General features: G+C 31.5%; 1 long non-coding RNA gene across 2 annotated transcripts; it reads left to right on the forward strand.

The window, feature by feature from the left end:
- The first annotated feature begins 1,001 nt into the window (after positions 1 to 1,001).
- On the forward strand, positions 1,002 to 3,914 carry LOC132615250 (uncharacterized). Of its 2 annotated transcripts, none has more exons than XR_009572627.1 (4): positions 1,002 to 1,259; positions 1,837 to 1,901; positions 2,087 to 2,153; positions 2,327 to 3,914. It is a non-coding gene; the product is annotated as an uncharacterized LOC132615250 (long non-coding RNA). The 2 variants fall into 2 exon arrangements; XR_009572626.1 differs by having other exon boundaries at positions 1,011 to 1,259; positions 3,590 to 3,914.
- The last annotated feature ends 6,316 nt before the right edge of the window (positions 3,915 to 10,230 follow it).

A 10,230-nucleotide genomic window follows, 5' to 3' on the forward strand; every position in this document is an offset into this window, starting at 1 on the left:
TGATTTTTTTTAAAAGCGAAAATTAAATTAGGGAAAAATGAAGGTGAAGTAATATTTTAGACATGTGGTAGGCTATTTTTTAGATCATGAATGTGTCGATTTCTGCTCTTCCACTGCCAGCTTAATTAAAAGCTACTGTTTTTCCCCCTCTCAATTGCTGCTAATCTTAACTAAAAGATGGAATAATTAAATTAGAATATACATTAGCATGTTACTACACTAAAGATGAAATACTATGTAAGTTGGATTGTGTTTGATAAATACACTTAAGAAAAAGTTCAAGGGTTCAATAAGAAATACATTTGGTTGAGGTGCCAAAATGAAAAAAAAAAAAAAAAAGACAAATTTAGGGAGCCGCATATGCATTAAGCCATATATATATATATATAGTATCCTATTCGAAAGAAGAAGAATTTTTAGCTATCGTGGATTCCATACTATACATATAAACTAATAACAAGAATCTATCGACTAGCATATCAAGTCGAGGGGGAAGAAAAAGTAAACAAATAAAAACAATTAATAAACTGAGATCCGTCCTGTTTGTTTTCTGAAAACTTTTTCAACAAAATAGTAGTATTAGAGCATTTCTTTTTGCATTTTTAATTTATTTTTTTCTAGTGTCCGTTAGTTGAAACAGAATTTCGAATTACTCTTTTCACGTGCTTTTGTAAAAATTTTGAATTTCTTTTCAATTTTTCCCCATTCTAGTAAAATCTGATCCTTAGATTTACATAAGGCTTAATGTACATCCAGCCTTCTAACCTTGTCTCTTTTTTCTATTTTGACAACTTAATTAAATGTTGTTCGTATTAAACCTCTAAACTCGTCATTAAGTGTGTCTATCAAACACAATCTTACTTACATAATATTCTATCCACTATTAAAAAAGCGCCCATTAGCCACGGTTTTTGAGCAACGGTTTCATAAACCGTGGCAAAACTAACCAAAAAATACAAAATTTTCTACGTTTAACAAACCGACGTTAAAATAGCGTGGGCAAATCAGGCGGTAATTAAACTCGACTCCCTCCCTTTTGTTTTTTTCATTCCCCCCATCTATTTACACTGTAAAGTATCTTTTTGGGTTTTAATTCTACAAACCAAAAATTGAGGGTTTAGTCCGCCGTCCCAAATTTAGAAGAAACGCCTTCCATTTCTTTAGATGGCCACCTCGTGAGAATCATTATCAACTACATCACAAATGGACGAAGCATGAATCTAGAATGCATCTACAAGCATCTCAATCACTTCTTTCAGGTAACAAATCTCTGCTACCTAGGGTTTTCAAGTCAATTTTCTTGCTGTAATTTACCCTCTTGGTGTTTGTTTGTTTTCATGCCAATGTGAATATGCTTTTTGAAACTTATATGCTCAGGTAATTTGATTGGGTTCTTTATTTCATGTCATCTTGGTGTGATTGCTGATTGTTGTTTCTTTGAATTTTATAGTTTGAGTTGTCATTATGCCATTTGGGTTCTATATTCTGAAAATGTTTGGCTTTAAAATTGACGTGTTTAAATCAATGGTTTCTGACCTTTTTTTTTTTTGTTTAGAATACCTAGTCATTTTTACAAGTATAATTCCAAAAGCTTTAGCTTACAACTTATTTTGGTTATCTCATTAGTGTATCTAACTTGTCAAAAAGATTGGCAAGATTATTACTTTGAGACACGATAAAAGATGTTTGGCCAAACACCTCAACTCTGTAAAATGAGCACTTTTGCTTTCCAAAAGATTGGCCAAACAAACTATTAGTCTCTTGCACCTCTTCGATTAACAATGGGTAGATATTGTGATATTGAAATTAATTGATTTTTAACACATTACATTGCAGGACTATAAAGCTGGCGATACTGGCACTCGGTGTGACTATACCAGTATGGCTCCTCCTTGTACAGGGTAACTTAATTTTTTTTTATGAATTTTTTTTATGCCACTCACTGGTTAAAGTCTTTTTCTTTTCATGGGAAATAATTAGGAACATAAATTGAAACTTTACAGCAATAACCTTCCTTTCTGCATGGAAAAGATAAATAGAAACTCAATTATTTTGCCAAAGTCATAGGAAGTCTCTGATCTTGCAGGTGGATAGAAGTAATGGCTCCTGTGTTTTCGAACGCTGCCTAGCGCTGCGTCTGGTATATGATCCAGGTTTTTCCTTTTGGAAACGTTGTATTATCACTGATTAGTATATATGTCATGCTATAGCTGCATTACTTATCTTTTTACAGTTAAAATTTGGTCTTTGACAAAGAGTTAAGATAGGTTTCCCTGCTTGTCATGCTATAGCTGCATTACTTATCTGGCCTGATGACCTCACACAGATATGCTGGATGAACTACAAGAACACGTTAAATCGATTGGCATGGCTAATGATGAGTTCTTGGTTTAATTTAATCTTTCAGCTACTTCTGCATAAGATTATTTGGTATTTATGAGTATTGGGATTGAGGTCCAGATAGATTGATTGATTGATATGCGGAAGGTTGGATTTGATGAGATATCATGAAAAAGTCTAGTTATAGTTTTCAATGTTGCCTACTGATTACCTTTGTGGTGGAAGAAGCTGCTTACCTGCACGCGTGATGTGCCTGTATAAGCCTTTCATTCTATTTTAGTTTCCTCCTAGACCAGTGATATCTTTTCTCCTTCAAAATAGTAATAATGATGTTGCTCTGTTATTTCACTTTCTTCTAATTCAAGGATATTTATTCCGAACATGTATGTGATCACAAATTACTGCAGTAAAGTTGTGTAACTTTGTATGAGATTTTAGTGAAGATATTTGTTTCTAGAATAGCCAGAACGATGAGTAAGTAAAATGACCTGATCTTAAGTGAACCACACAATGTAGGATTAGTTCACGAAACTCAGTCATGTAATGACATAAAAAAGAAAAGAACATGACAAGGAAAAGGAAAGAAAAAAGGAGGGGGTCTAAGAGGCTTCGGTATGACTGCAGTTAAGGGTTTGCCTGAACATAAAGTGAATGGAAATGACCTACAGTTCAACATGTTATTGACTCTGGTGCCTCTTCATAAGCTTGGCAATTGGTCTGCTTCCTTGGATAAAATGGAATAATTATAGAAGAAGGCCTTTAAGAGTATCAAAGAGCATGAAATAAAGGATTCCATTTAATGTCTTGTACTTTACACCATTAATGTTAAACTGGAATGCCTATGACTAAGCTATATCGGTTCTCAAGAGCCACTTGAACATGGGAGGCGGTATTCCTTGGGTTACTGCTGTGGAAACTAGAAAAAGGGAAGAAAACCAGAGGGACCTGGGAAGTAGTTTATACTCTGTTGGTGTTACTGGCTCAGAATTTGTAAATGATGTTTACCTTATGATCATTGTGTATATAAGGATACAATGTCTATGTCTTGAATAAGTGAAGGTAAGAAATTGTATTTAAGGCTTTGCGTAACTGTCTTCTCCCTTATGATGTTGAATAATCTTCTTAGGCTGCTGTAAGTTAGAATCTTTTATATTTGTATATTTTGTTACTGGCGCATTTTTTTCTTGCCAAACTGACTTGTCACTTGAGTATTTGTAATTTATAAGTGACATTTCATATGTAAATGTAGGATCTTTGTGGCGGAAGAAGCTGCTTTCAAATAACCATCTACAAGAGTTCAAGCAGAAATTCACCTGCTTTCGAAACACACAGCATCCCTACTCTGGAACTGGTGACATGGCTAGCTAGAGACTTTTTTGATTTTTTTTTTGTGCCTTAAACATTGGAACTTTGATTATTATAGCAATTATTTGTGTATTATGATCAGTGTATCAGTGAATGCTTATCAGTTATGTATTGATGGCAGAAAAGTGTAGGGAAATAATTGTATTTTTTTTAAAAGAAATGTATACTTTTGCCACGGTTCTAATTTGTACTATGAGCTAATTTCTGTAGTCATATTTACCCATGGAAGGACCGTGGCTATTTTTGCAGTAAACCGTGGCTAAAAGAATGTTACCACGGATGCTAAAACCGTGGCTAATGTTCTGGCGACACCCTTGATGGGCACGCTGGCAACCGTGGCTAAGGTACCGTGGGGAAGTAGTGTTAGCCACGGTTTCCAGTGTGGCTAAATTGCGCGTTTTTGATAGTGATCTTTAATGTAGCAACATGCTAATATATATTCTAAATTAATTATGCCATCTTTTAGCTAAGATTACTAGTAATTGAGAGGGGGGAAAAAGTAAGCTCTTAATTAAGTTGGCAGTGGAAAAACAGAACCAACAGAAATCGACACATCCATGACCTAAAGAATAACTTACCACGCGTCTAAAATATGATTTCACCTTCATTACCACAATTTAATTTTTGCTTTTAATAAAAATCAAATTTAGAGGGTTTGATAGACACGCTTAAGGACGAGTTCAGGAGTTCAATAGGAAATAACATTTAGTTGAGGTGCTAAAATGGAAAAAGGAATAAATTTAGGGGGCTGCATAAGCATTAAGCTTTTATATAAATTAATAACTTTCCATTTTTTGTACCTGAGCTCCTCTAGTTCATAAGGCATACCGTTCCAAAGTAATGTTGTTACTTTTCGCTTTTCGAGAATCCAATTGCATGAATTTTAAGTGTTTTTTAAGATGTACGAAAAGAATTAAAAACTTATAGTACTTTTTATATATTTTTTTACTATCTAAATTTTTTCAGCCAAAAAAAAATTAAATTTTAATTTTAAAATATTAAATTAATCTAATTCAATTTAGCTCGAATATTAGTCAAATTGAATGATGTCACGTCTAGATTTCTCCGCTAGCTACGAAGTTTGGTTCAACTTTCACTATTAGGAACATACAAATGGGATTCTCATGACATGGGTTTGGTTCGCTTGTATCTAGTAATTTATCAGATATCGGTCACGTGAATTTGAGTCGCAACAATATTTCAATAGATTACTCACAGATTATATATTTGCGAAACTTCATAGCTAGCGGTGAAATCACAATATATGATATTATAAGTATGAGATAATGGTCTTAAGGACATACCTGAAGTATCATTTTTTTACGAGTTTTTTACCTGAACTATGAGATGTTTGTATTTCCTACCTGAACTCTCACCAACTATTTATCAAGACATACGTCAAAGCTGACCAACTGTTTGAATACATTGCCAAAAGGCACATGACAGCTTAATTTGTCTGTAACATTTCGTCCACATGGTAGTTGTCTGATTGATTACGAGGTGTATTTTGGTAAATAGTTAGTGATAGTTCAGGTAAGAAACGCAATACATGATAGTTCAGGTAAGAAACGCAATACATGATAGTTCAAGTATGAAACTTGCAAAAGTTATATTCAGGTGTGTTTTTGACCATTATCCCTTAATTTCATTTTTTTTAGATTTTCAATTAATTCCTTTAATTATCCGCGTAGAGTGCTATTTGTCACCATTTTTAAATTAAAAAAAAAAAGTGTACACTACGCATCATTAGATACTAGTCGAGGTGTATTTTGATAAATAATTGATGATAGTTCAGATAGGATTTACAAACAGAAAACTCCCAAAAATATGATGTTTCATGTGTGTTGTTTATCATAATCTCTATCAGTATTTATTGAGATAATTTTTCGGAAAGTGGCTGACAAAATGAGGCTCAATCTAGGAGGAGAAAGATTATGATGATGCGCAAAAGTGAAGCTCAATCACTGAAAGTATGCTTATGCCATGTAAATGTGTCGTGTTTAATGCCACAGTTTAAGCATAAATTAGGTGTTCAATAAGTCATAAGTTTAATTTAACGTGTTTAAATTAAAAATTTGAACAAGTTAGAGCCGTCTATGTATGAGGCCTTTTTTTGGTTTTGTCTTTGCTTTGATAGGTTAATTTTATATTGTATATATATGTTGTCAATATATGGCATCCACTACATTATTTGCACCTTCCTCCTTATGCTTTATCTACTTTCGAAAAGTATTATGTAGGAACTTTAATTTATTGGCGATTGAAATTCCAATTTGTAATAACTCATGAATATAACATCACTATTCCCATTATCAAAACAAAAAATATATGTTGTCAGCGTCTTTCATTTAAATTATTTTTGGTTCGCAATCATGAATAGAATGTCTGGGAAGGTTTCTTAACATTAGTTCCCACTCAAATACATATTCGATCACTAGTGAATTTATCCGCGCTTCGCGCGGTCATAAAAATATCAATAATTTACTATATATAATATGGTGACAATTTTCATACTTCAAGCAATATTACATGTTAGAAGTTGTCCACGAAAAATTGTACAATTGACTCTTTCTTAATCAATTATTTCTTTGATTTCTTAAAAGTCGAAGTTTTTAGAGAATTTATGTTCTTTTTATATAATAATGATAATGTTATTTTTAATATACAGTTAATATCTACATATAAAGTTAGAGGTTTTAAATATTTTTTGAGAGTTGCTCCTTATATATAAAAGTGTAAAATAAAAAATACAAAACAAAAGAATTGTTCAGACTTAGCCGTTACTGTATGTCTTGAAATACCCACCACTTAATAGTTTGATTCCATAGAGAGAGAAAAAGATATGCTCTAGACGTTTAGAATTCACACGTTATCATCTTCTTTAAAAGTGAAAGTAGACGTTATACAGTATGTTCTGGCAATTTACATTTACATTGAATTTAAAGCAAATCACATAAACTATTTCACAAATTATTAAATAAAAGGTATATGATTCTTCTTCATATATATATATATATGTGTGTGTGTGTGTGTAGAAGTTTTTAAATTACCTTATTCTCCCTCCACTAATGTTGCTTTACCCATAACTATACGCATAATTAGGAACACTAAATAAAGGGCGTATTTTACATATTAAAACTAAGTTAGTAGTTAACGGACTTCCGAAAAAGTCAGAAGTTACTAATTTAAACCAAAATAAACTACATTAATTAAAAATTTCATATAAAACCCTAACTAAAGAGGCATCATAGAGAGTATACGAAATCTAAAAAAAAGAAGAAAATAATACAATAAACACATTATTCCTGCAGCTTTAATCATTATAAATAGAAGAAAAATTGGGAATCAAAGCATAATTGTCATAGCTTTTGTCGGCATCCACTCCCGCAAGCCACTCACCATCAAGAGCCTTTTTAGAAGCCAAACCAAAACATAAATATAATATTGTAATAAATACAACAATGTTACTACTTCAATTATGGAATGAAAAGGACAACCTTTTAATTTGATAGGAGTCTCATAAAATAAAACATAAGAATTTATATAGACAAATCTAAAGGAATACGATAAGGTCATGCATGTCTTAAACTTCTAAACTAATTATTCGGCATTTATGGACCTGAAAATCATGGGAGTTATGAACATTATTAAAAGTGAAAAATAAAGAGGTGTGAGTAATAAAGATGGTATTTTTCAAAGAACATAAATGAAAAAAAATGAGAGAATTTTAACAATTACTGCGAAAACATCTTAAATATAAGAATAAAGAATAACCAAAATTTTAATCTTTTGGATAAATTAAGAGGACAAAACTGCAAAATGTGATGTAATAAAAAAAGTATAAATAGCCATTGCTTCTTCCCTAGCCTCTACCTTTTATTTCTTCTCCCTCTTTTCTCTCATTGTTTTTTTGTTTTATATTTTTTTCTTTTCTCTCATTTCTCCCTCTTTCCTACTAACGAAACTCATAAAGACAAAAAAGGAAAAATATCCGACACAATCTAGTCTGGGAAGAAAGAAGAAGAATCATCTCACAAATGTAGACTTAAGACAAACTTTGACAATTTTAGGCTTTTAGCATTGAATTAATGCCAAACACAATAAAAAAAGTAAATAAAAGAGACATAATAAATAATTTTTTATTTACTTTCCACTAAATCTTATGATATACATTAAAGGTTTTTAGGCGAAAACGGTATAGAGCTCACTAATTAATTCAGCAGTAAAGTTTTTTACCTAAAAGTCGGTGTTGGTTTAACAGTAGAGTACACTGATCAAAGAAATTTACCTAGAATATACAAACCAATAATTTAATGCTATAACAATTAGTTTGCATGGAGTAAACTGAAGACTATAAACAATAAAGAAACTGATAAATTATGGTCCTATGTGAAACTAAAAATAGAGTTTCATCCTTATATGAACGATGTCTTTAGACTCATCCTCACATGAAGATGGTTTTTTGAAATAGGAAAGTTGACAGGTTTTAGACTATTAAGCATAATGAGCAGTAGTGTGGAAGTATAATGTACCCAAGAATAAATCTGAATCTCTAACAACAAATAAAAATAAAGCTTACCCAAAAAAATAAAAAAGAGGCTAGACATTGCTGCTAGCTTGAGCTTCTTTAGTGAGATGAACCCATCTCAATCCTGCAAAATTTTATGCAAAACAATACCCACAAGACAGTAAAAACAAAAAGGAAATAGAAGCAAAAATTCTGGTCTTGGGGATGTTACATATATACACGGGTAATAATGAAATTGTAGAGTTAAGAATGAGGGTAAACTGTTGGAATTCAGCATGATTAAGAGAATTAAAGAATGATTTTACAGTTTTTTAAATCATAGCACATTTAATAAAATAAAGAGACTTAATGGAGGATATAGAACAGTGCCTGTTGAATTTTCTTAACCTATAACAGTTTTTATCATTAATAAAGCACTTACAAAAGAAGAGGAAGAAAAATTGTAGGGGGGAAAAATAAAGGAGACCGTTTGCCAAAAAAAATAAATACTGAAGGAGACAGTTTGTTTTATTGACCGTTGAACACTGAAAGTCTTCAACGTTTATCCCTTTTTATTGAGCAATTAGTGTAGACATTTATTGATATCTTATAGGGTGTGTATTTTTCAACATATAGTTTGAGAGAAATATAAGAAAAAAGGTCAAAAAATTGACAAAAAAGATAAATACCAATAGAGGCCATAGAGAGGTGTCACGTCACCTTGTCTATGCCTAGCTTTATATTATATATAGATATTTAAGTGTGATTAAAATATCATAGAAATCTGTGAGAAATTTATACTGTTGAAGGACAGATTTTAAATCACGATCGTTCCACGTCTCACACTCATGTAATAAGGAAAATATGTCTCTTCGCAAGAAACAAAATAAATAAGTAATAAATAAATAAACAAACAAATCCGCATCTCAGAAGCTGTACATGATGAATTTTCATTTGTTTGATCTATTAATTGGTACATCAGTTATATGTTAAAAATTATTTTTGTTACATAGTATATTGTTAGTAACAAACAAAAAAGGAGAATATTAATGTAAGACCTGCTTTCCCGATTTTCAATTCTAGCATTTCCAATCAATTGATAATTGGTCTTGGAGCAAAAAACCAAAAATTCACTAAGGAACCAAGGTAGTTACAAACTAATTTAATTGAATTAAAACCGTACATAAATGAGTTTGAGGGGTAATCTTTTTTTCTCTTCAATTTTATGTGTTTATTAATTTGAATGCTATATGAGGATTAGTTTCCCTTGAAAATTGCAAGTGAATAAAAGAAATATGGCCACCACTTCATATTTTCAGTACCTCTACCATTATATAGAAAAGTACAGTTGGGACTAGAGCTTCATGAAGCTCAATACATGGGGTTCACATCGTATATGTTTTACACCTTAGATTGTCGACTTTGTATATCCCACAACTAGGGCCTACTCACAACACATCTTTTCAAATTTCGAGATGTGTTTTAATAAATATATAGTTGGTGATAGTTCAGGCAGGAGACCTAAACACGTGACAGTTTAGATAGAAAACACGCAAAAAGAAGTTATACTTTAGGTGTGTTTTTTATCATTATCTTGATTAGTTATTTTCTCAAGTTTCAAGAGGTGCAGAATAATTTTATCAACGAAACAAAAAAAAAAAGGAGCAATATTAAATTTTATCTGATAGGTGTGTAACGAAACAAAAAAAAGGAACAATATTAAATTTTATCTGATAGGTGTGTATGCATCCCACTATGTCATCATTTAACATATAGATCTTGGTGTCTGATAACAACATTCCTTTAGATTACTACTTCCGAACTTATGTTTTTGTCAATACATCAAAACGGCTCAATCATCAAATCTCGATCATATTGTCCGTTTCTTTTGAATGATAAAGACTCCATTCTGGTTTTAAAAATATGTATAGATTCTTTAAATATAAAAAAGATAAGGTGTAAAGAGATACTATATCTTTTCCTTCCCTTTGGATACATTATTTTAATTTGCCAAAGGT

This window comes from Lycium barbarum, chromosome 10 (genome assembly GCF_019175385.1).
Source record: "Lycium barbarum isolate Lr01 chromosome 10, ASM1917538v2, whole genome shotgun sequence".
Classification (NCBI taxonomy): domain Eukaryota; kingdom Viridiplantae; phylum Streptophyta; class Magnoliopsida; order Solanales; family Solanaceae; genus Lycium; species Lycium barbarum.